Genomic DNA, 26,315 nt, shown 5'->3' with positions numbered 1-26,315 from the left:
GGAGCTCAAGTAGTAACTAAATGATACATTTAACCTTTTTTTAATACCTAAGGTAGAATTCTACTAAGTTGAGGAATGGGTTTTGAACCTTGGTATTTTACCTGCAGAGTCTGCATTTTGACTCTTTGTCCTCTGGTATAACCTCCCTTTGATTTTTGTAAAGCTTTTTGTAAAGTCGTCCTTCACCCCACTCTTCTCCAGATTAAGCAGTAGGTGGGGTGGGGGTAGAAGAAAACAGATTAAACAGTGCTTGTTCATTTTATCTCATAATGCTTCTTGCTTGCCAATCCTTAAATTATTCTTATGGTTATTAACCTTTTCAGTTCCTTTCTAAATAGGGAATTTGGGATAAATGCCATATATCACATCTAAGGCAAAGATTACATAAAGCTTCTTACATGTACCTATTTTTTTCTATACGTAATTGTATTTTTTTTTAAAGATTTATTTATGTATGCATACTAGAACGGGGGTACAGGCCAGAGGTGCAGGGGGTGAGAGGATTCACCAGAGACAGAGTGGGGAGCAGAACAGGCAGATTGACTTAAATACACTGCTGAGGGGAACAGCAGGTGAGATGTGAAAGGTCCGCTGTTCCTCCCTGGCTGGGGATCAAACTTGTGCTGCAATGTCGACTGATAGCCTTATAGTGCTGTGCCTTAACCCCTTGCGCCACCAGGGAGGTCTTCATAATTGTATTTCTAAAACAGAAAAGAACTGAAAACCAATAAAATGCCTTAATTGCATTGCAGCTATTACCTGTTGATTTTTTTATTTTATTTTATGATTTACTTATGTGTCCAAGAACTGGGGTACAGGCCAGAGGTGCAGGGCGTGAGAGGATTCACCAGAGGCAAAATGGAGAACAGAACAGGCAGATTGAAATATACACTGCTGAGAGGATCAGTGGGTGGGACAGGAGAGGTCTGCTGTGCCATGTGGGTCAGCTCCCTGGCTCTGATGGAACTTGTGCTGCAGAGGCTCCTGGCAGCTTCATTGTGCTGAGACTTAAACCCTTCGGCCACCAGGGAGGCCTGTCTACATATTTAGCAAAAAAAGGCCCAATCATACAGATTTGTAGTTGAGATTGCTGCCAATTAAGGAAAAATGGAACTCAGAAATTCATAGTAAAATCTTTTTAGACTTTTGCTGTTTTTTGTTTGTTTTCATTTTTACTGTGTTTCCTTTATGTGTACTTGGGAAAATAATAAATGTATTTACAAAACTTCAGTTTGGCTAAACTGGACCTCAAACTCCTGGCTGCCGACAGCTTCATGGTGCTGTGACTTAATACCCTGAAGTAGGGAGGCCCCTGACTTGATTTTTTTTAAATAATTTTGCCAACTTAAGTGTTGCAAAAATGGTTAAAAGGGATTTTTTTTCTTGTTGAGGTATTCTTGGTTTACAATATTACATTTGATTTAGGGGAATAGCTTCACGCCTCTTCATAGGTATGTTAAAGTAACTTCTATAGGCCTTTTTTCAAATTCACCAATTGTTTTCATTTTGTCCTATTTGCTTTGTCCTTTTCTCTCAATTTTACAATAGTGAATTTGAACAAAATAAAGAGACATGAGTGCTTTAATATCAAAAGAAATGGGAAGAATGTTTTCAAAGTATTAGCATGTTGGTATGTGTTTCGTTTTAAGCATGTGAAGCAAAGGGATCTCAAGATCGGATTTAGAGTGAATTTTGTGATCTTATGGGTTTGTTGATTTTTGTATGTTCTGAAAAACATTCTTTTCGCCTATGAATGGTGAGTCTTTAGGTACCTCTGTCACCAGCAAAGACTGTTCCATGGTGTATACCCCACTGTTTGGGGAATGTCTTGAGCGCCTGGTTTGTTGTACTCATTGGTGGGTTTTTCGGACATGCTATCTAATGATGATGCCTGGGTGATTATTATGTGAAAGCAGGACCTCCAGCGCCAGTCAACACTTCGATACATATTAGGTGAAATAAAAACTGTTTTGAAGATCCTGTGTAACTTCAAGGAACTGGAAAAAATCTTAGTACAAAATATACTGCTTTAAGAACATTGCTTGAGATTAATACAAATGAATTCACCTTATGAAAGGAAATGAGTATAAGCATCTTAACATTCCATTACTCCACCTCCTGCAGATAAATCTAAATTTTGGAGTCTTTTTCTATTGTTGTCATACAAAGAGATTTAGGAGACCCCACCCCCACTGCTGCCTTCTAGCTCATCTTCATCTTTATTAAAATGATAGCCTGTCCATTGATAAATGCTTGACCTACAGAATCAGGCCTGATTCAGTTAAAGTACTCTTCACTGTGTTCTGACAAATGTAAAATACAGCACTTGTGGGCTTCTTTTCTTAAACTACCCCCTTCTTTAAGTGATAATGAAAGCTATGAAATATGGCTCCTTATTAAAGCTGATTGTAATAATTAAAAACATGTTGCTTTCACAAGGATGAGAAAATTACAAATTATTTGGGAAGCATTCTTCCCAGTAAAGCATTATTGTTCCTGAGACATGGGCAGTTTTAAAAGACTATAATATTCTTCCTTTGCCATTTACATGTTAATAGAAATCTGAAAAGTAAGGCGCTTTTCTGAAATTTTCAGTGTTTTTATTATATGTCAAGTTGTAAACAGCATTCTCTGACAGGTATTTTCTCTCTTTGTCTTCTATTGAGCTAATTAGTAATTTACACTCTAGTAGCATCTCTTTCAGCCTCACTGTGTGAAAATGCCTTCTACTGTGTGCCTTCCATGCAGCCTGGGCTGGCAAATGATTGGGGGCAGATGTTGGTTTGCACATCAGAAGGCTCAGGGATAAAATTAATTTTTGTTCTGTGTTTTTAATAAATTACAGGCTTTTGTATGTGCTTTCCCCTGCCCCGCCCCCCCATTCAAATAGGAATGCTATGACCTATAATCCAGTCACTGTCCTTGATTCAACTTCTCATTGCTTTCTGTTCTGTGCCCCACCCCCACTCCAGTGTTGTGGGATATGGGGGGGATTAACTGGGCAGTCTGGCATACTTAGAGCCCAGGAAGCTGATCACTGTTCCCTCTGATTGTCAGAGTAGACTTTCTTGTCATTGTCCTTAGAACTCAATAGTTTTTCTATTGTTGGACAAGTTCTAAGAGGGGTGGGAGCTGTTGCTAATGAGCTAGGAGGGTGCTTTTTAATAGACCCTCAAATTCCTGGAAAGGAAGAATAGACTTTACTTTTGCATCAGCTTTTTAAAAATGTAGCCATGCATAACCAATAGAAACTTTATTGATTGGCTTTAGTACTTTGTCACATTGGCGTCTGCTCTTTCCTGCTCTTGTTCACTTTTTTCAGTCTCTTATGTGGGAAAGTTGAAGTGTAGTGACTGTCGGGTGCTCACCTGGATAGGCCATGTGGCCAAAAAAGCAGAAAGAGCTTTTGCTTTTGAAATAAAGTCAATGACTCACTTTGCTCTGTGAGTAATATAAATTTTAATTGAGAATTATAGGGGGTTTTCATTGATCAGTTTGAGCCCAAACCTTTCTAGAATGCTAGATAATTTGTGGTCCTTATTTTTGTAGTTATGTGTCAGATTAAGAAGATCAGAATCCCTGTTAGAGCTAATTAGTTTTAGGGGAAAGATGGTTACTGGTAGGCGGCCACAAAAGGAGGTCAGGTAAGAAAATATATGAATAACCTGGTTTAGCCATCATTGCCATAGTCAATAGCATTATAGCTAAGACATCAAGCTTTTGACTGAATCAGCATGTGCATTACATATTCATAGACTATGTGGGGATGTATTAGTATTTTTTTTCATAATTCAGAGTATCTAGAACAATCTGTATGAATAGCTGCTAACATTTACTTCCTCCCTTTTTTCTGCATTCTGATATAGCCACTTGTATCATTTGTTTCAATTGGATGTTTGTGGCCAAATATTAATTACACTCTTGTGTTTTTTGTGTTTTTTTTAAATAATATAATAAATGGGGGGGTGGCGAGGGAAGTGCACGGGATTATGGTGGTGGGAAACATGCGGGGATTACAATTGAGATGGAAAAAAATGTACAAAATGATGTAAAAATAAACTGTTATAAAATAAAAATAAATAAATAAATAATATAATATAATTTAGTTTTACATCATTTTGTGCCTTTTTCCATCTCAGTTGTAACCCCCATGGGCTTCCCATCACCACATCACCCATGTGTCATTGCCACAGTCCAGTGCACTTCCCTCCCCCCACCGTTTTTGATCCCATTCCCCATTCCACCACCGTAAAATGTCTCTGGTATATAGTTGTTCATTATTATCATTTTCTCTCCTGGTCCTTCATACTCCTGCTATGAGTGAAACTTTCCAGTATTTTTTCTTTTCTTTCTGGCTTATTTCACTAAGCATGATCTTTTCCGGCTCCATCCATGTTGCTGCAAAAGGCTTGTGACACTCTTGGTTTTAATATTTTAAAGAGGTCAAAATTCAGATTAATAAACAGTATTTCCTTTAGAAAGTAAAGTATCAGAGTGATTGGTTAAGTTGAGAAAGTGTATACATGGCCAAGGAATTGAATATACTCTTTCAAAAGAAACTTTTGTGGAATGGGTTTGGAAGGTTGGATGGTGTATGTGTGTTGGAAGTATTTAGCTATGAGAAAGGAGTATATCCGACTCTTTACAACATGCATGGACCTTGAGCACATTATGCTAAATGGATCTGGTCAGGCAGAAAAAGACAATAACTATGGTATCACTTAAGTGTGGAATCTCAAAAAGTGAAACCAATAAAGATTAGAGAGTAAAATGATAGTTATCAGGCTACAGGGAATGTGGGGAATAAGATTGATGGCAGTTAATAAGCCATAAAGATGAATTTAGACAACAATGTTGTACTGTGGTAATGTGATGCGATAAGTATTGCTACAAAGGCAAGCACATTACAATATAAATGTTTTGAAGTAACAGGCTATACACCTTAAATTTAAACAATATTACATATAAACTTATTCAATAAAAATAAGCATTTCTAAAATATATAAACATTGCTATAAAATATTGAAAAACTGATAACACATATTTCAGTTGAAAGGTAAATGTGCTCTAATGAAAAGATCAAACTCACTTGTGGTTGGCATCTTGGTCTACTCCATGTAAAAACACCAAATTGTTACCAGTTTCCTGAATTACACTGTTAATGTGCTTCTTTAATTTATTTTCTTCCATTGGCAGGTCAGCTTAACTACAACCAGTGATCTATTTAAAATATATTTAAGCTATAAATTCAGGAACCCTAATCATGTAAGTAGAAATAAACTAAATGTATAATTAGTACTTATTTCTAATTATTGAAAGATTAATAATAAGTGGAAAGACTGAAAGATTAAACAGGTGCATGAGAATATGGGAAGCTGGAACCCTCACACTGTTAGTGGGAATATAAGGAATGTAAATTTCCTTGGGTGATTAATTTGGCAGTGTCTATTGAATTTTAAAATGTACATATCCTGTACTTCTAGAAATTTGTCCTGTGGATATATTCATATACTTCATGAAAAGTCTAAATATAAAGTATTTCTTTGTGGCATTGTGTTATCCTAACAAAAATTTGTCTGTCAGTTAAGGACTAGTGAAGTAATGTAATTGGGCCCACACCTTGCAATACCATTAAGCTGTTAATAAGTCATGTAGTAGAGTAATATGTGTAGAATAATCCCATTTTTGTACAGTGTCAGGACTGTTACTGAGTTGTTCTCATCTTCATGAAGAATTCTTCTCTAGCCGCAAAGGAGGAGAAGGTTGGTCAGAGAAGAGATATATCAGTCCAGATTTTGAGTCAGAAATGACAGAGAGAAGGTATATAGTAGAAATGGAAAGTTGGCACTTGGTCGAAATTTTATTTTTAAAGATATTATTATTATTATTTTTTTAAAGATTTATTTATTTGTGCATACAGAACTGGGGTACAGGCCAGAGGCTCAGGGGCGGTGAGAGGCTTCACCAGAGACAGAGTGGGGAGCAGAACAGGCAGATGGACGAAGTACACTGCTGAGGGGAGCAGTGGGCGGGTCAGGAGAGGTCTGCCACGCCATGTGGTCACCTCCGGGGCAGGCGGAAATCGAACTCATGCGGAAGCGGCTTTAGATTCTCAGTGCAGAGCTTTAACCCGCTGCGCCACCAGGGAGGGCCCAAAGATATTATTTTTATTTTATTTATGCATACAAGAATTGTGGTGTAGGCCAGAGGTGTGGTGAGTGGTGAGAGGATTCACCATAGACAAGAGTAGGGAGCAGAACAGGCAACTCTACTGCTGAAGGAAGAAGTAGGTGAGACAAGAATGTCCACCTCCCATGTGGGTTTGTTCCCTAGCAGGGGTTCAAACTCCTGTTGCACTGGGTGGCCATAGCTTCATAGTGCTGAGACTTAACCCTTGCACCACCAGGGAGGCCCTTGGCAGAAATTTTAGAGGCAATAATAGTCTACATTTGATTTGAAAAATGATACATAAAATAGAACTGAGACTAGTACTTGATCTATAGGGTGGTTGTAAGGACTAAAATAAAGTTTGCAATAGTGAGTGACTGAAACATAGTAACTGTTGAATTTGAGGCATTTTTTTACTGAATGAAAAATATGTATCTTCCTAAACGTGTATAAATTAACATGTCTTTTATTACTTGTGGTGGTGATTCTAATAATGCCATGTATCCTTTTAATTTGTATTCTCTAATTGAGAACATGTCTTCATGTTCTCTTTAGCTGTTTCTTTTCTGTGAAATTCTGTCCATCATGTGGCTTGGGTTTTTCCCGTTATCAATGGTTAATTGAACCATTCCTGTACTTCATCATTTTTTTTTTTAAAGGTTTATTTACTTATGTATACAGAACCGGGATACAGGCCAGAAGTGTAGGGGCGGTGACAGGGTCTACAGAGACAAGAGTGGGGAACAGAACAGGCTGACGGACAAGTACCACTGCTGAGGGGAGCAGCAGTGGGTCAGTAGAGGTCTGCTGTGCCATGTGGGTCACTTCCGGGACAGGAATTGAGCTCATGCTGAAGTGGCTTTAGCTTCTTAGTGTTGTGATTTAATCAGCTACGCCACCAGGAAGGGCCCCACCCCCTTTTATTTTTTTTAAGATTTATTTTTATTTATTCATATATATATGAACTGGGATGTAGGCCAAAGGTGGGGGGAGGGGGTGTTGAGAGGATTGGCCAGAGACAAAGTGGGGAGCAGAACAGGCCGATCTACTGACATAAAGTGCTGAAGTGAGACACAGTGGTGGGTGGGCAAGACAGGAGAAGTCTGCTTTGCCATGTGGGTTAGCTCCCTGGCCAGGGATTGAACTCCTGCTGCTGTGACTGGTGGTAGCTTGATAGTCCTGAGACTAACCCCTACATCACCAGGGAGGTTCCCCCATGCTTCATCTTTGATCCTTCCCTATACTAACACTAATGTCAAAAAGTGAAATACTGAAAGTTTTAAATTTTACAACTTTAGATATACAGTGTCCTACTTGTTAATAACTTTGTTTACCAATATTGTGTACACTATTTAACATTAGGGATTTGTAAAAAAGAAATGAACAGATAGTTGGGGGGAGCGGGAAAATATCATTTTCTTTGCCATGGGATGTGGGATAGATGTCACTTTGCACTGATGTGTTAATCAGTTTTTGTTAGCAGTGCAGTAATGAGCATATTAGCCACAACACCTACATTGGCAGCCAGCAGTCTGAATGTGAAATCTTTTAGAAAACAGAGATCTGGCAAGTAGTATTCCTGAGCAGTTGAATATCTGGGAGGGGAAAATCACAGAACAAAGAAAGTAGAAAATTTTTTCCTCCTAAAGAGATTGTTTTACCATTGAAAGCCAGGAGAAAGATGTTTTTACCCATGGACCGAGATCTGCCCATGACTTCTGTAGGGCTCTAGAGCTTTGTGTTTCAACACTTCATTTATTTATCATTTTGAGAACTTCAAGGTATATTTATATTTAAGAAAAAATTATAAAAGTTTTTAAAGTGATGTATTTGTTACTTTATAATTCACATATATTTTCTCAAGTATTTTTCTTTCCACATCCAGTCAAAATACATCTTAAAACATTTTTGAAATTAAAAATAACCATCAGCAGAATTAAGAATTTTTTTTTATTTAAGCAAAGTAGTTCAGAGGTGTTCAGTAACTTTTTAAAAAATAAACTAGTGTTGCATGAATGCAAAATAATATTCTGAATTTGGACTTCATACTCTGTGATATGGGCACAGTCTAGCATTGGAGTACAAAGACCTTCTGTTCAGCCCCTGTCCATTCCCATTCTCCTTTCCTGGCTCCTAGGCACTCTGTATTGTGTTTTATATATTGATTTGATGTGCATTTTCATAAAATACTTAGTGGTGGTTTGGCTTTATCTCTTTAACCCCAAATTGTTCATTATACCACACTGTTGCAGAATTTAGCTATAGAATTTCACCTGTTAAAATGCTATAGATCTTATTCTGCATTTTCCTTTATTCACTCAGCATTATGTTTTAAGGTTTCTGTATGTTTTGGAGATATACAGCTAATTGCTTCTAACTGCAGCATAGTATTCCATGGTGTGCCTTATTCCCACAGTGATGGATGCCTAGGCTACTATAAACAGTGCTACCAAGCAGCCTTGTATGTGTCCATTATGAACATGTCTCAGAATTTCCTCAGATTATAGACACAAGTGTGACTTTGTGGCCTAAGTGCTGCGAGGTTCCTGAATAGTATTTCACAGGTTTTGCATTGCCAACACTTGATATTGTCCACATTTCTAATCTTGTGATTTGATAATGCCTCATTTAGGAAAAAAAAAAAATAGTCATGCCTTGTTTTAATTTGTATTTTCTAATGACTGGTGAGTTTGAGCATTTTTTTATAATCTAGTTAACCTGTTTATTCTCTGAAATAAGCATGATAGAATAAACATAGTATATTGTGGTGTGTTTTTTTTTTAAGCAGGAGGAACTTTTGCATTATATTTTGTAAGATATTGGTGTATTTTCTCAGACTTCAGTAAGGAAAGAACAACATACTTTGTGAAGAAGCATATTGTTAAAAGATGATTCCAAGAGATAATGAAGTACTTTTTAAGCATTTCACTCTTTAGAGTATGCTACAATTTGGTCACCTTGCTAATCTATTCTCAATGTTACTTATGTTAAATAATGAGAACAACTTTATTGCCAGAGTAGATTTGGTGGGAAAGTGCTTCCATTACATTACTTTAAATTTCCTCTAATGAGAAATCGATAGATTATAAAGAAGTCAGATCTAGCTCTTTCCTTCTGTGTCCAGTCCCCTATATGTCAGAAAATTGAATAAATAGCAGGCAACACCTTCTCTGTTTGGCTGCCTTCTAACAGTTGGTCGGTAAGTACTATCTGAACACTCATTAAATGTAAGTACATGATATTAAATATGAAGAACAAAAACCATAATAGACTCCACGTTTTGCTATGAAAGGAGAGTAAAAATACAGATATTTTTATTTTTTAAGTACTTGGTGATAGAGAAGAGCACATTTCCTAATTAAGATACCATATCTGAACCACTGTTTCAGACTTGCATGTAAATCCTGCTCATATTTGTTTCAAACTTCAGGAAAGGATGAGTGACTGACTCAAGTTGCTCCTTGTCTTGTACTAACAGATTTGCAGTATTTGCTCGCTTTTTTCTGGAGGAAGCAATACAGTGTTTTCATTTCTGACCAAACTATGATGCAATGTAGTCATTCTCTTGACTCTCATTTAGCATCTGCTTGGTTACATGAAACAAGAATTTTAATTGTGAAGTAATTGACCACAGACTTCCCCCAAAACTGTAATATATTAATATTTCCCCCTTTTTTTCCACTTTTGCTGTTTTTATGGTTATCATCTTTCAGTTAGCAATTATTTGCTGCACTCAATTTTTTTATTTCAATATTCACATGCTGTCCTGAGGTACAGAGTTTTCCAAATACTTTGATTTTTCTTCATCTTGAAAATTACTTTTATACCCTTTATTGCTTATTCCCTTCAGAAGTCTACTTGGAAAGTCATTTTTAGACATGACTTTAAAACATTCTGTTAAGTCTTTTCAAGAATCTTTTAGTATTTAATTATCAATGTTATATCTGTATATAGCATAAAATGTATACTGACTGCTTTCCTTCTCCATTGTACCTCTCCAAGGACCTCTATTTTTTTATTGCATTTGTTTTATTTGGTATTTAATGCCATATTTCTGAATACTAGGCATATGCTGCTGTTTAAGAGTCTGTGTAGATTGTTTTTTAGACCTCTCCATCCATCATCCTGGCATCTCCCTTCACACATATTGTAGTATTTCCGTTGCCTTCCTTTGTTGGAACGCCCTGTTTTCTGGGCCCCATGTTTTCCTTATTTATTATCTGTACATTAGTCAACAGTTCCCCCAGAAGTTCCCTGAGAAAAGGCTTCATGGGATATAAATTTGAGACTCTGAATGTTTGAAAATGTCTTTATTTTCTTTCAAGTAGTTCACCTAAGCATGGAATTCTAGATTAGAAAATATCTTCTCTGAGTTTAACAGCATCACTTTATTGATTTCTACTATCGCTAGTGAGAAGCCTGATGGCATTCTGGCTCTTGATCCCCCTCCCCCCCCATCTGTTGCTTTAGGATCATCGTCTCTAATGTGCTGAAATTTCATGGTATCTACCTCACTTTAGGCCTTGTTTTATCTCTTGCACTAGGCAAATTGAGGGCCTTTTCAATTTGGAAACAGATCTTTCAGTTCTGGGAGGTTTTCTTGGCTTCTTAAATTCTGACCAACCTTTTCCCCCACCCACTGTTTTCCTATTCTTTCTCTGTGGAAGTCTTATTACTTATATCTGGAATTTACTTCACAAATTAAATCCTCTAATTTTTCCTTCTTTTATAGTCCTCCCTTTTTTATTTAAAATTTTTAATTCAGGGAACATTGGCTTACAGCACTATATGAGCATAAGAGCATAGCACTGCACCCCCTCTGTGCATGTCTGAGCACCATTTAAATTAGCCAAGTTTTAGCATTTAGCCACAAGCATCAATCATCAAGGCACCCATAATCCTCAATCAGAGTCCTTTGGGTCCCTCCCTGTTGTTTCCCCTCCTAACCCTCTTGTAGCCTCAATTCCACAGTCAAGTTTTCAGGATTTTTATTGGTTTGGTTTTGTATGACTCTTTGTTTTGATTCTCTATATTACACATGTAAGTGAAACCATCAGTATTTGTCTTTCTCTTCTGACTTACTTCTCTTAGCTTTATCCTCTCCAATTCCATTCCTTTTGTTGCGAATGGAAAGGGTTTTTTTTTTTTTACTGCTGACTAGTATCCCATTGTGTATACATATCACATATTTTTAAAAATTTTTTATTTATTTATGCATACAGAACTAGGGTACAGGCCAGAGGTGCAGGGGAGGTGAGAGGATTCAGGCAGATTGATAAAGTACACTGCTGAGGGGAGCAGCGAGCAGGTCAGGAGAGGTCTGCCGCGCCATGTGGGTCATTTCCGGGGCAGTGATCGAACTCATGCTGAAGTGGCTTTAGCTTTTTAGTGCTGTGCTTTAACTCACTGCGACACCAGGGAGGGCCCCATATCACATATTTTTAATCCACTCACCTGTCCTGGGCCACTTAGGTTGTTTCTAAAACTTGGCTATTTTAAATGGTGCTGCAATTTATAGACAATGAAGTCTCTGTGAATTCTTGTTTTTGCATTTGTTGGGTAGAGACCCAGAAGTGGAATGATTGGATCATAATGTACATCTATTTTTAATACTCTGAGAAATCTCCATATTGTTTTCCCTAGGGGCTGGAGCAGTCTACATTTCTACCAACACTTACTGTTTCTGATCTTTTTGATATGGGCTACACTCACAGGTATGAGTTGAGTGTTTTTTGTTCTAGTGACATTTCTGTCACTGTACAGGAACTTCTCATATTGGTATAGTCCCATGTGTTTATATTTACTTTTGTTTCTCTTGTGTTGGAGACAAGTGCACGAAGACATCACTGAAGTCAATATTGTGTAGTGTTTTGCCCATGTTTTTTTTCAGTCTGTTTTATGTTTTTGGTCTTACATGCAACATGCATGTCTTTACATCCATTTTGAGTTAATTTTTGTGTAAGATATGAGACAATGACTAATTTAATTCTTTTGTCTTACTGTCCAGCTTTCCCAACACCATTTGTGTAAGAGACTTTCCTTCCTTCAGTGTATAATATTGGTTCCTTTGTCATAGATTAACTGTCCTTTAAGTTAAGGACTTAAGAAAATGCACACTTAAAGATGTACAGGTTATTTCTGGGCTCTCAATTCTATTCTATTGGTTTGTGTGTGTGTTTTGTTACAGTACTGTACTGATTTGATTATAATAGATTTGTGGTATAGTTTGAGGCCAGGGTATGTGATGTCACCTCTCTTCTTTTTTTTTTCTTTGTCAGGACTGTGTTGACTATTCAGGTCTTTTGTCATTTCATATGAATTTCAGTCATGACTGTTCTTTTTTTTTTTTTTTTTAAGAAAGTCCTTGGAGCCTTGATTGATTGCATTCAATCTGTATATTGCTTAGAGTAAGATGATAATTTTTTTAACATGATAATTTTAACAATGTTAATTCTTCCAATCCATGAATAAGGAGCATCTTCCCATTTTTGGTGTCATTTTCTTTTAACAATGTTTCATAGTTCTCAATGTGTAGGTCCTTTTTGCACTTTGTTAGGTATTTAATTCTTCTTGTTGCTATTTGAATGGGATTGTTTTCTTGATTTCTTCCTCTTCAGTTTGTTGTTTGCATATAGAAATCAAGTGATTTCTATAAATTGAATTTGTGTACTCTGGTACTTTACTGAATTGATTTATTATTTCAGTTAGGTTTTTCTGTGGGTTCTTCAGGGTTCTTTGTGTATTATGTTCTCTTCAAGTAAGGACAGCTTTTCCTCTTCTTTTCCAATTTTGACTCCTGTTATATCTTTCTCTTACCTAATTGCTTTAGCTAGGGCTTCAATACTATGCTGTATAGTAGTGGTAAAAGTGAGCATTTTTGTCTTATACCAGATCTTAGAGAAAAGGCTTTAAGTCTTTTACCATTGAGTATGGTGTTATCTGTGGGCTTGTTGTATATAAACTTAATTATATTGGCATATAACATCTATCCTTTTGAGGGTTTTTCGTATAAGTGGGTTTTGACTTATCAAATGTCTTTTTTTTTTTGCATCTATTGATGTGATCATATGGTTTTTATCTTTCCTTTTGTTGATGTGGCAAATTACATTGATTTTCAAATGTTGAACCAATCTTCGACCCCCCTGGAATAAATTATACTTGATCATGATAACCATTTTGTTGTATTCTTGATTTCAGCTTGTTAAGATTTTGATGATTTTCACATCTCTGTTTATCGGGATCACTTTTGTTGTGATCCCTTTGTCTGTTTTTGGTATTAGAGTGATGTTGACCTTATGCAAAGTGTTTGGAAGCATTCTTTCGTTCTCTAATTTTTGGAAGAGTTTGAGATGAATAGGTATAAATTTGTCTTTGAAGGTCTGGTAGAATATGGGCCCAGGATGTTGTTTCCTGGGAGACTTGTTTCCAGTTTACATTTTCTTGCCTTTAATTGATCTGTTAAGGTTTTCTGTTTCTTCTTGATTCAGCCTCAGATATGTTGTATATTTCTAAGTTTCATTTAGGCTATTCAGTTTGCTGGCTTATAGATGTTCATAGTAATATCTGTAACCCTCTATTTCTGAAATGCCTGTCTTTTTCATTGATTTTATTAATTGGATTTTTCTCCCTTTTTCCTTAGTGAATCTCATTAGGACCAACTTTTAGTTTCAGTGATTCTTTAAATTGTCATTTTGATTTCTGTATCTTATTTCTTCACTAGTTATCGTTTCCTTCTGTGATTTTGTTTATGTTTGTTCTTTTTCTAGTACTTTAAAGTGAGAGGTAGGCTGTTCATTTAAGCTCTTGTTTCTTGACGGGCTTGTATTGCTATAACTTACTCTTAGTACTACTATGCTGTGTATCATAGGCTAATAGGTTACTTCTTTATTTTCTTTGTTCTCCAGTATTTTTAAATTTCTTCTTTGATTTCTTCATTAATCCAATGGTTATTTAATGTTGTATTTTTTTAATCTCAGGTGTTAATTAGAAGTATTTCTTGCTTTCTTTTTGTGGTAGATTTCTATGTTGATATTGTGATCAAAGAATGTAATTGATATACTTCCAATCTTCATTAATTTATATGACATTTGTTTTGTGACTCAGCATGTGGTCTTGGAGAATGTTCCATTTGCACAGGGCAAGAGTACTACTCAGCTTTTTGTTAATTGTTGTTGCAGTGTTCAGTAGATAGCTATTAAATCCACATGGTCTAATTTAAGGCTATTGTTTCCTTCTTGATTTTCTGTCTGATTGACTTATTCATTTGTGAAAGTGTAGTGTTGAAGTCTGCTACTATTACTGTGTTGTTCCCAGTGTCTGATTTCAGATTTGATAATAGTTACCTCATATATGTTGATGGTTCTTCATATGATACATATATATTGATGACTGTTGTATCTTTCTGATGTATTTTGGGTCCATTTAATTAAAGATTTATTTTCAAATCCTTTACTTTGAGTCTATGTTTATCTTTGGAGCTTAACTGAATTTCCTGGAGGCAGTAGACAATTGGGTTTTGTTTTTTGATCCAACTAGCCATTTTATAACTTTTGATTGATAAATTTAGTCTATTTACATTTTAGGTGATTATTGATATAGGAAGTTTTATTATTGCCATTTTGTCTTTATTTTCTTGTTCTATCTAATTCACTGTTCAGTTTCTTAATGGATTTTTTTTCATTTTGATTTATATAGGAGAGCCCCTTTCAACAATTTTGGAATAGTAGCATAGAGCTGGTGTTAGCAAACACTCTCAACTTATGTTTATCTGGGGAGATTTTTATTTTTCCCTCATATCTGTAGGAGTGTCTTATAGAATACAGTATTCTTGGATGGTAATTCTTTATAAATCCCCATAGGGTTTCCTCTGAGAAGTCTAATGTCAGCCTGATATGATTTCTTTTATTGGTTACTTGCTTCTTTTCCATAGCCACTTTATAATGTTTTTATCATCTAGAACTCTAGGTGGTTTTATGGTTATTTCTTTTGTGGGTTTTATTACATTTAGATAGCCAGACATTCTTTAAATTTCATGAACTTATGTATTTAGTTCCTTTTCCAGGTTTGGGGAAATTTCCTCTATTACTAGTTTATGTCAAGTCTGTTCTTTCCCCTTTCTTTTTGCCTGTTTGGATACCCAATATCCTTATCTCTCCTAATAGGGTTGCATAGATCTCAGAGTGTTTCTTCTTTTTCTCTTTGTATCCTTTTCTCTGCTGCCACCAGGTCCTTTGTGTTTTATGATCTTTGAGGTCACTAGTTTGTTTCTCCATTTTGTCTAGCCTGCTTCCATAGCTTTCTCAAGAATTTTTTTTTAATCACCTCCATTGATCTTTTTCGCTTACTAAAGCTCCTGTATTCTTAATTTAAATCTAAAGTTTCCAGCCCTCCCTGGTGGCACAAGTGTTGTTAAAGCACAACACTATAAAGCAATCAGCAGCTACTGTTGCATACCAGGCCAGGGAGGTGACACACATGGCATAAGCAGATCTTTCCTGTCTCCTCTGCTGCTCCCCTCAGCAGTGTATTTTAGTCAATCTGCGTGTTCTGCTCCCCACTCTGTCTCTGGTGAATTCTCTTATAACCTTCCCCTCTACCCACACCGCACCTCTGGCCTGTACTAGTTCTTATATACATAAATAAATAAATCTGTTTAAAAAATAAATCTTCAGTTTCTAATTTATTTCTCATGATATTCAGTTTTTCCTCCTATATTTTCTTCCATTTCTTTGAATTTATCATCACAATTTTGAAGTCTCTATTAGATAGGAAAATAAGATCTTTCAGATCTTTGTAGTTCTGTTCTGGAGAGTTGTTCTTTTATTAATTTATTTCTCATGATATTCAGGTTCCCTCCTGCATTTTCTTTGAATTTCTTTAATGTTTCAATTTTGAACTCTGTGTTGATAGGAAGGTAAGATCTTCCAGATCTTTGTGATTACGTTCTGGAGAATTATTCCTTCCTTATTGTGTCTGTCATATTCCCTTGCGGTCTCAAGTTGCTGTGTGTTGTGTTTTGTTATCTATCCATTCTGCTGTTTTAGATCTTCTCCCTGGAAGTTCTGCATTCCCTAACAATAGCAATTTGGAAACTTCAGAAAACACCAGTTCTTCATCATTTTGTCTTTACTTTTGTTTTCTGTAATGAATAGCTAAGTCATCTAATCAATTTTGTGTTTGTGTTATATTTTTAAAGTTTTTTCTCTGACAGTTGCTTTTTGGTAGTCTATTTTCATTTCATGGTGGGAAAAACTATTCTCTGAATATGTTCTTTACAATTAAAAAGTAAGTTTTTTCAGTCTCTTGCACCATCTCTGTTTCCTTAAAATTCCTTTACTTGATCATTTATTTATTTTTTTTTCTTTTTTAAGATTTTATTTTTTTATGCGTGCAGCACTGGGGTATAGGCCAGAGGTGCAGGGGCAGTGAGAGGATTCACTAGAGACAGAGTGGGGAGCAGAGCAGGCAGATCAACAAAGTATACTGCTGAGAGGAGCCTTGACAAAGTATACTGCTAAGAGGACCAGCTGGCAAGACAAGGGAGGTTTGCCAGGCATGTGCATCCCTCCTGGGCAGGAATTGAACTCACAATGAAGCAGCCATGGCCAGCTTTGCAGCTTTTGTGTCTCAATCCATTGTGCCACCAGGGAGGGCCCTGGATATTTATTTTGGTTTTTGAAGTATATAGTCCTGGCTTTCTTACTCTTATATTAACTATGGAAAGTTGAAAACTATAATCACCTGAAAGGGAACTCCTAAAGTTTAACGGGTCATCTTTATTATAGTCAAGAACCTGACATTTTTTTAAGGGAGTCACCTCCAGCAGTATTTGTATATATTTTTCTCTTGACTAGGTTTTTTCCCAGTGAGAGTGTTTCAGTCATCTGCAAAGAATTTACAAAACTAGTTGCAACATTTGGGCTCTTAAAAGTGGGAAAGCAGGGGGTATCTTTCAGGATTTCAGCTCTCCCTTAACTCTCAACTTTTGGCACTTAGTAGTCCTTTCTCTAGTTGTGTTTAAGATCAGAGTCTCTTGTTTCCAGATCGCAAATTTTCCATCCTTTGATCAGTGACTCTTGGAGCATGGTTGGGACTCTTGGAGCAAATCTTCCATCTTTTCTTTTTCAGCCCTTCTTGCCGTTCTCACTTTTAGAGACATTCTGAGTTTTTGTTGTGTTTCAGCTCTATTCAGTTTGGGTTGCACTTCCTCTCAACAAGGTCTTATTTTTTTCTTTGCTCTCCTAAATCAATTACCTTACTCAGTTGCTTCTTGGCTTCGAGAGTCTTTGTTGTAGTTGTTTCTTCTCCTATCATTGTCCTTTTGATTTTATGTTTCTACTGCCATTTTTATGAATTTGTGGAGAAAATAGAGGTATTGGAGATGTTGAATGCACCTTAGAATGTGAACAGAAATAATTGATGGCTTTGAAAATTGTTTTTGTGTAATATCCCACCTCTTCATTCTTTCATCAGTAGTTATTGAGTACCTGGTTAAGACTAGGCATTTTTCTATGATGTCACTGGTATTTGTAAGACAAGATGCTGTTATTGCTCTCCAGGAACTCATAGGGGAAGGTAGTTGCAGACAAGGTAACTAGATAATATATTTTATATACATTTTGGAATGTAGTACATAACTGAAAAATGTTCAATATTGCTTCAATATTTTTTTAGTTTAAATTCTCTTGGTTAGTTTTTTAAACTTTAAAAATAAAATGTATTAAATACTTTGAGATGAATAATAAACTGTTACTATATAAGCTATATTTGACATATATATATATTTTAGATAATCTTGATTACCTAAAATATGGATTTATTCTATTTGGTAAGCCATCTGAACATGCCCCGCCTGAGTATATTAATACTAGGAAACTGTTAGAGAGGGCACTGCTGTTGCTACTTTGATGTTAGTCTTTGGCACTAGTGTTTCTTAAGAACAAAAAGCTGAGTTTGAATCCTAGCTCTACCACTTACTAACTGTGAACTTATTTCTAAAACAGAAACAATGTTTCTATGTCTGTGAATTGGGAATAAAAATAATGCTTATTTCTTAGTTGTTGTGAAGAGTGAATTAATATATGTAAGAAAGTTTAGATGGGCCCTCCCTGGTGGCGCAGCGGGTTAAAGCACAGCACTGAGAAGCTAAGCCACTTCTGCATGAGTTCGATTCCCACCTGCCCTGGAGGTGACCACATGGCATGGCAGACCTCTTCTGACCCGCCCGCTGCTCCCCTCAGCAGTGTATTTCGTCAATCTGCCTGTTCTGCTTCCCATTCTGTCTCTGGTGAAGCCTCTCACCACCCCTGAGCCTCTGGCCTGTACCCCAATTCTGTATGTACAAATAAATGAATCTTGAAAAAAAAAAAAGAAAGAAAGCTTAGGTGAGTATCTGGCACACATTAAAGTTTATGCAAGTGTGAACAGTTATCATCATTGTTATTGTTACTGTTATTTAGCAGAATTGGAGTACATTGAGTAAGATTTTAAGAATGGATTTTCTCCTCAAACCTTAAAAAAGTACTCTAAATTTAAAGTAGATAAGGAAGGACCTTTGTTGATCATTAGCCACTTGCCAGACAGTGAACTAGCATTTTTACCTGCAATCTTCTTTATCCCTTTCCTCAGTGTTGTGAAGTCAATGAGAAAGCAGGCCCGGAAAGTTAAGTAACTTGTGTAAGGTCTTATATCTGCAGTAAGTGAACATTATGATAACTGGTCTCTTAGTCTAAGTTCTTCATTCTTTCCTTGCATGACAGCAAAAAGCTTGCTGTATCAGCAGCTTTCATTGATAGGTAGTCTTGAACTATGTTTCCCTTGTTGAGGGGACTTTTATTTCTAATGAGCACTTAAAGGAATACCATCCCCACTTCTGGATTATTTCTAGTACAGTGATTTGTTTTACATATCTGTAATTCCACCACCATGTGGCAATAGTTTAAATATGTGAACTCAGACGGAAACTGAATGTGTGGAGTCTTACTAGTTTTCAGAATTAAGCTGACTTATGATAATTATCTAGTTTTTTTTTTTTTTTTTAAGATTTATTTATTTATTTGTACAGAACTGGGGTACAGGCCAGAGATGCGGAGGGTGAGAGAATTCACCAGAGACAGAGCGGGGAGCAGAACAGGCAGATCGACGAAGTACACTGCTGAGGGGAGCAGCGGGCGGGTCAGGAGAGGTCTGCCACGCCATGTGGTCGCCTCCGGGGCAGGCGGGAATCGAACTCATGAGGAAGTGGCTTTAGATTCTCAGTGCTGTGCTTTAACCCGCTGCGCCACCAGGGAGGGCCGATAATTATCTAGTTTTTAAGATCAGCTTTTGGGAACATCCGAGATTAGTTCACATAACTTGGATTTAAATGTAATAAAGTTAACTTTTAACCTTTTGATTTTCTTATATTGAAAGTAGAATTATTTGCAGAGGAAAGAGGAAAATTTTATGGCTACCAAACCTGCATCCATCCAGTATCAGTATAGCTTTCTGTTAAAGTTCCCTCACACTTCAACCCAGAAATGTGGAAGTTGAAAGCCCTTCCTAAAAACATTTCTGCCGTCCCTGGGCTTTTTCATCTTGCAGCTGCTTCTGCCTCCTGGGCCTCATCTTTTCTTGCCTTGTGCCCTGATGGACCTCGTGGTGCATTCACCCAGATGTGGAACTTGGATCCTCTGATTTTCAAAGAGGCTCAGTTCACATCGGCATATGCAGATTTAATACATCCAACAGAAGAAATGAGGCAAAATAGAGGTGAGGTGGTCTTCTGCAATGATGTGAATAACTACATTAGGGCATCCCATTCTTTCAATTTTTTCAGACTCCCCTTGAGCCTAGACCTTCATTCACCCCTATTTAATCCCAACATTGCTCTTTTATATCAACTTTTCTCTCCTTATCATTCATCTCTTTGCTCTTTTCAGAGATAAGATAAATTCTTCCCCATATCTAATGCACAGCAATTTCCCCTTCTTGACAGGCATCCTAGGATCTTGGTAGCCATTCCACAAAGAACCATCCCCTCTCTCCTCACCCTCCTGAATTGGACTTGAGTGGCGAAGGGCCCATGAAGTGGGAACAGTTTTTTCATAGAGTACTTCTAAGAGCAATTCTTCTTCTATTAGTTATTAGGATGATAAAACAGAATTTTTATATTGTTACATGGCAGTTGGCAGAATACTAACCTGAAGTTTTTGTTAAGTCCTGTTTCCTGAATAAAATCCCAGCAACCGAAAAAAAAATGACTGTACATGTAATCTGTCTAAGTCATACACTCTCTGTACATATAATTTGTCTTGTCTCTGTAAATATAGTCTTGATATCTTTGACTACTATAATGTCCTGTGTATAAAATATCTGCTGCTTTTAAAGAAACATTCTTACCTAAAGTCACAGTCCTACCTAACACAAAGGAACCACTTCATAGCATCTTTCATTAATTATATATCTCATCTAAAAATAAATTTAGTTTTTCAAACTTTAATATTTTCATTACCATGAATTTATTTTTATTTTTTCTTAGAGCTTTGGGTTAAGATAAAAAGACAAATGTAAAAATGTATTTTTCAGGAAGTAAAACTTTCATACCTCTGGGTCAGTCTATTTTATTTTTAAAGATTTATGTATTTATGGATATAGAACTGGGGTACAGGCCAGAGGTGTAGGGGCAGTGAGAAGATTCACAAGAGACAGAGTGGGGAGCAGAACAGGCAGATCAACAAGTACACTGCTGAGGGGAGCAGCGGGCGGGTCAGGAGAGGTCTGCCATGCCATGTGGGTCACCCCACGGGTTGGGGATCAAATTCACACTGAAGTGCTATGGCCAGCTTGCAGCTCTGCCTCTGAACCCTTTGCACCACCAGGGAGGGCCGGGGTCAATCTATTGTTAAGTCACTGAATTTTTCATTGCTCATTAAAATAAATCACAGCTTTTTTCATTTTAACATCAATTTTGAGGATTTATAGTTCACTGAACTGTACTATAATATACTGACCAGTTTTTGAGTTTATAAATAAAATTTATGTAATTACTTTTCCCTTGCCATATATTAGCCCAGTCTTACAGATTGTTTTACCCCATAGGTAATAGAGAAGAAGAAACCTAATCAGTGACTGGGATAATATGGAAGAGGATGGAAAAAACTTGTTTAATGGGTAAGAAAAGTATAATAACTGGTTATTATGAAAACTATTCATGATAGTATTATGCATGACCAATATATTATAGGTGACTGAGGTTGGCATACTTTTCATTGTGAATTTTTCAGGGTTATGAATAAACTTAAGCTAAGAGGGAACACAGCATATTTGAATATAAAGATGTGAGCTAGAGAATAGCAACCACACTAATACAAGTACAGGGTAATTTTGAAAAGCTTATTGGTAGTTAGAGACCATGTCTGTGGTGACTTGTCAGTTTCATTACATACTACCCCTTCTCTTCTTCAGCTATTGCCAGCTGCTATGATGTTAGGCTCACTGTGGAGCTCTTACTCATTTAGGCAAGTACAGATTTTGTGTCAAATAGAATTTCAAAGAAAGCACAAGGAAAGGTTTGACTAAATGTATGAGATGCAAAGCTTTTTAGTTATACAAAACCACATCATACATTCTTACTGTCAATAATTTAATCACTATAGATAACCAAAACCCTCAACCTAAATCTTAGTCCCCTCCAGGATATGTAAGTGTAAGTGTAGTTGCTACCTTCCTTTTTGCCTAGTCATTAAAAACTAGCCACTATTAAATTAACATTTGGGAAAGTTAATTCCTCTGTACCTTAATTCCTGGGATATAATGTGAGGGGCAATAAAATACCTATTTCATAGTGATGCTGAGGAGTAATTAGTTAACCCGTATTAAAAAACTTGAAATAATGCCTAGAACATTAAATGTCCTCATAAGTATCCTAGTTAGCAGTTTCATATCTAGCTATCCACAGATGAATCTTTTTCTGGTATACCCCAAGAGTTAAACCATGTTGAAGATTAACCCTGGTGGAAAGGATTTTTTTTCACAAAATATTTTTTGTCTTCAAATTTCTTTTGTTCCAGAATATGTTGCTAGTCTTTGTGAGAAATAGGTCTTCAATTCTTACTGCATAGGGCCTTTTTGGTGTGCAGCAGTTAAAGTCTCAGCATTATGAAACTATCACCAGCCACTGCAGCATGGGTTCAGTCCTCTGCCAGGGAGGTGACCTACATGGCACAGCAGACCTCTCCATTGCACATGCTGCTCCCCTCAGAAGTGTATTTTAGTGGATTTGCCTGTTCTGCTCCCCACTCTGTCTCTTATCACTCCCTCAACCCCCATACCTCTGACCTACACTCCAGTTCTTATATATGCATAAATAAATAAAAGGAAATCTTTTTTTTTTTTTAAAGAACAATTCTTACTACATATCTTGTGCCTATAAGATACAGATGTGTATGAAAAAAACTACCCTTGGGCTATGGTAGCTCCCTCTTACTCATAAAATTGTCTGTCAAAGCTGGGCGTGTGATCATGATTCTCTTGTTTCTGGATAACTCTGTTAAGTTTTATGCTTATATTCCTTCTGTCTGTTTTGACAGACAAGTCTTTTTATGTTTCTTTTTTCTGCATTCACAACAACATAATTGTTTTGAAAATGTCTTTACTATTTTTCCCATGACTTATCAGCACTTTCTTGGCTGATATAGACTAGTATCTGTTTTAAGAAGGTTGTTTCTTTGTAGTGTTTTTACCCCTGTATTATTCTGGGGCTCTACTATATTATTATGGACTTTGTTCTATTTTAGACTAGTATTTAAAGGGAAGTTAATATTTATTCACTCTTTATTATGTGTCAGGCATTTTTTTAAGTGTTTTACTTCTTTATTTGTTACTTAATCCTGTTTTGCACTTATGAAGTGGATACTGTTATTTTCTTTAAAAACTGGAAAAGTGAGGTATGGGTTAAATAACTTGTCCAAAAATGACATTGCTTGTGACAGCTTCAGATGTCAAGCTGAGGTCCTATTGCTCCATAGCCTAAGATGAATAGTGGGTGCTGACCTAATTAATAAACTCTAATTGAGATTTGTTAAGGGAGTGTGCATTTAAATAAAACAATATCGCTTGAAAAAGTCACCAAAACTAATGTATTTTTGCTTGCCTGAGGGAAGGAAAACTTTAAGTCACATATCTTTAAGTATGGGGGAAATGATTTGAGTACAAATAATTATTTTTCTTGACTGGACTTAAATGAACACAGCTGTTTGCTTGATTACAAGTCATTTGTAGTAACTAGAAACCCCTTGAACCTAGCTAAGGAACAGTACATGTTTAGAAGGGATTAGAAGTCAGTTGATTGGTAAATTACTATTTAGCTGCTATTCGTGGAAACATGCAGTTAGAAAGGGTGAACTGTGCAGCAGTTTGGAACTGATTGGTAATTGGAAATGGCTCTTTTGTCCTGTTAAATGATATTTGAATGACAGTCAGCAGAAAAGTCATACAGAGAAAAAAGCAGGAGATAGGTGACTTAGAGGTCTTATAATTAGAACCATACTTATAAGTGGTGGTCTAAAAAGTATGTTAATAATCAAATTTACATAGGAACCGGAAATACATGTTTGTTTATTTGTTTTCCAGGGTCTGTATTGTCAGAGAGAAAAGTTGCCTAATCTTCAAATAGCAGTTAATTTCTTTTTTGAAGTATGGTAAAGCACACTGATAAAATATCATGGTTTGTGGGGCCTCCTTAGTGGCACAAGGGGTTAAATCTCAGCACTATGAAGCTATCACTAGCACAAGTTTGATCCTGACCAGGGAGGTGACCCACATGCTATGGCAGACCTCTCCTGTCTTGCTGTTCCCCTCAGCAGTGTACTTCATCAGTCAGCCTGTTTTGTTCCCTACCCTGTCTCTAGTGAATCCTCTCACCCCCATCCCCCACCCCTCTGGCCTATACCCTAGCTCTTGTATGCATAAATAAATAAAATAAATTTTTTAAAAAGAATAAGTCTTGGTTTGTGGCTAAATGCAGTCAGTAATCTTTTCCTTCTTTTTCTCGTCACCTCTTAACTCCTTGTTTGAGCACCCCTTCTGATGCTGTCCAAAGTAATGGCTGTTGGCCTGCAGTATCTTTTCTAATAGTGCATAAAGAGTGGTTCAGTGCCTCTGAGAATCTTTCTGGTGTCAAAACTTATTTTAAAGGAATTCTCAGGACAGCCTTTGCATTTACAGCATTGAATTGAGTATCTACTCTGTTCTAGGAGCAGTAATACAGACCAGGTTGTCCAACAATGTGTGATCGGCGATGGATCATACACCAGCAGCTGTCCCAATAGGTTGTACCAAGGAAGTTTGGTGTAGGTAGTGGGCTGTCCATCTAGATTTGTGTGAGCACATTTTGTGATGTTCACACAAGTACAAAATTACTTAATGAGGCATTTCTCAGAATATATCCTTGTCATTAAACAATACATGACTGTAAGGCAGTGAACAAAAGTAAAAGCAAAAAGTCTCTACCCTCATGGAGATTCCATTCCTGTTTTTGAGTTCTTTGCCTTGGTGACTGCTCCCTCTTCTGGGCAGTCTAAAAGTTGATAGCTCTTAGGGATTGTGGTGTTTTTCAGTGACTAAATGTCTACGATAGAGTGGGAACTGCTTGACATTTATGATTTTTGATTATTAAAAGAAGACACAAAATGACTTTGAATTTTTCAAAACTTAGAGTCCCAATAGCAATGAAGGTGAGCTATCCAGTTGTGACAGCTTTAGTTAGTGCCACCTTTGTTAAGAAATTTAATTAAAAAAAAATACCAACTGACCTTAGATTTGTTGTAATTGTTTTTTTATTATTTGAAGAAAGTGAAAATTTCCTTGCCTGATAAGTTTGCTCCTAAGACCCTGTAATTTGTTTAATAGACTTTTATACAGCAATTACTTGGCTCATTAGATTGAGTCACTTGATAATTACTTGAAGGTTAACTAATGCAGCTATCAGAGTCCTGTTCATCAGCTCATAGTCTAGCGTATCACACACTACCTTACGCCATTTCCAAATGCAGGTGATTGGGGAGACCATTAGAATATAATGGAAAAAGAAACTTATATTTAAAATGTAAATAACTGAAATGCTTCTCTAAAGATTATGTTAAGATACACTTTAATAGGAACCATTTTTTAAAAAACTGGCTGTTAAAAAAACTGAGTGGCACTTTGACTTTCTCTTCATTTCAGGTGTAAAAGGAGCTTTATAATCAGAGTGCACCAAATGGCTATTGTCTGCCTAGCGTTGCTACCTGCCAGGAAGGTAGCAATTCTCAACTGTGTCTTAGATTAGTATGTCTAAGGTTCAGATAAAATCCCAGTCTTCTGCCAAAATGGGAGGAACATAGTGAGGCATCCTTAACAACAAACTTGTTTCTTTTTTTTCTTCCTAATCTTGCCTTCAGAGGTATGTAGAACCTCTAAATCATGATCCTCTCCAGGTTCCTAAGATCTGAATGGCCATCTGAATTGCTTGTTTATTTCACATTGGTGTGAGCAGCATTTAAGTTTGAAGGACTCCTTGGTGGCCTAAGGGTTAAGTCTCAGCTCTATCACTGCTATAGCCTGAATTTGTCTCCCACCAGAGAGCTGACCCACAGGGCACAGCAGACGTCTCCTGTCTTGCCCAATGCTCTGCTTAGCAGTGCAATTTAATCAGTCTGCCTGTTCTGCTCCCCACTCTTGTCTCTGGGAGTCTTCCCACCCCCTACACCTCTGGCCAAAACCCCAGTTCTTCTATGCAACAAATAAATAAAATACAAAAAAGGATTCGTCTTTTTAAAAATTTAAGTTTTAGTATATTCTTACTTGTTAGACTTTGGATTTGTCCATTCACTTTCCATATTCCAAAATTTTGAAGATATCTTTCATGCTATTATTTCATTTTTGTGCCATTCATTTTGTTCTTATTAAATTATGACTTTGCTACTCCTTTACTGTGATTATACTGGGGTTTTAAGAGAAGAGGAAGTAAATGTGTGTTTATTGTTCTATGTGTTCCTGGAATTTCAAATTTTAACATATTAGCGAGTACACCACAAACATACCAGGAATTGGTTAGATACTTGGTCTTTAACTTAAAATTCCTTTATATTCTGTTGAGATTTGGAAAATTCATTCACACACTATTTTTT

This window comes from Condylura cristata, unplaced genomic scaffold (assembly GCF_000260355.1).
Source record: "Condylura cristata isolate star-nosed mole 26May11 unplaced genomic scaffold, ConCri1.0 scaffold00001, whole genome shotgun sequence".
Classification (NCBI taxonomy): domain Eukaryota; kingdom Metazoa; phylum Chordata; class Mammalia; order Eulipotyphla; family Talpidae; genus Condylura; species Condylura cristata.
Note: the sequence above shows the minus strand (reverse complement) of the source record.